Source organism: Gavialis gangeticus, unplaced genomic scaffold (genome assembly GCF_001723915.1).
Source record: "Gavialis gangeticus isolate Ggan-Ray unplaced genomic scaffold, GavGan_comp1, whole genome shotgun sequence".
Lineage (NCBI taxonomy): Eukaryota > Metazoa > Chordata > Crocodylia > Gavialidae > Gavialis > Gavialis gangeticus.
In genome coordinates, this window is record NW_017729011.1 from 18,027,739 (window position 1) to 18,028,726 (window position 988).

Sequence of the window (988 nt, forward strand, 5' to 3'; positions counted from 1 at the left end):
CGGGGCCCGATCCCAGGCGCGGCTCTGCCGCCCCGGCGCCTCGCACGGGGACGCGGCCCGAGCCCCGGCTCCACGGCGCTTCCCCGCAGTGTTTCGGGCACGAAAAGCCCTCCCGGATCCTGCCAGCCGGGTCCATTTCAAGCCAGTGGGTAAAGCGGAAGGGGGGCAGGTCAATACAAGCCCCCCCCCCGCATCGGATTTAAAACGAGTTTCCTTTTATAAAGGCCCGCCCCTCCCTCTTTCGTTAAAACAATTTCAAAGGGAAACTGGGGAGGGGAAGCCCCCTTCTCACCGCTTCAGCGCGATCTTCGCCGCAAACAGCGCGTTCAAATTAATCGGGGATTATTTTTTAGGGAGGGGATCGCCCCCCCCTTCCCCCTTTAACCCGCGGCCAAACTTTCCCAGCCCCCAAAGAACGACTGATGCCGCCCGTCGCGGGGGGAGAGAAGAGCAGAAAGTTAAAAGGCAAGAAAGAAAAAGGCCAAGCAGCAGCTTAGCAAGCCCACGCCCGCCCCCAGCCGCCCGGCCCGACCCCCTGTTGCTAATCACCCCATTAAGAGCTTCATCAGTGGCGTAATGAAAGCAAACAGGGTGGAAACGGCCTGTAAACCGTTGGATCGGGGCTGTAATTAATTCAGTGTCTCTTTTAATCAAACGGAGAGGCGATCAGGTTCCTGAAGTCAGCGTGTGACATCACCCCAAAATGCCTCCCAGCCAATCAGGAGGGCGGCGGCTCGGACACGTGGATGTGGCACCTTGAAAAGAAAAAAAAAAGAAGAAGAAGGAGGAAAAAAAAAAAGGGGGCGCGGAGGAGGAGGAGGAGGAGGAGGAGGAGGAGGAAGGAGCCCGAAGTAGCGGCACAAGTTGGGCTCGCCGAGGGGAAGGCGCCGCCGGCGGAGCCGCTGTCCGAGGTGCTGACGCGCCGGCCGCAGCCATGGGCGCCGCCGCCGGGCGCTCTCGGAGGTGCTGAAATCTCCGCCCGCCTTTT

The 988-nt window shown here is 60.5% G+C and overlaps 1 protein-coding gene across 1 annotated transcript in view; it reads left to right on the top strand.

The window, feature by feature from the left end:
* The first annotated feature begins 850 nt into the window (after positions 1–850).
* The window catches only part of BARHL1 (BarH like homeobox 1), a 5,988-nt gene continuing 5,850 nt past the window's right edge, over positions 851–988 (top strand). Inside the window, exon 1 of the mRNA XM_019510301.1 lies at positions 851–963. The gene's annotated coding sequence lies outside the window, so the exon portion shown is untranslated. The remainder of the gene's footprint in view (positions 964–988) is intronic.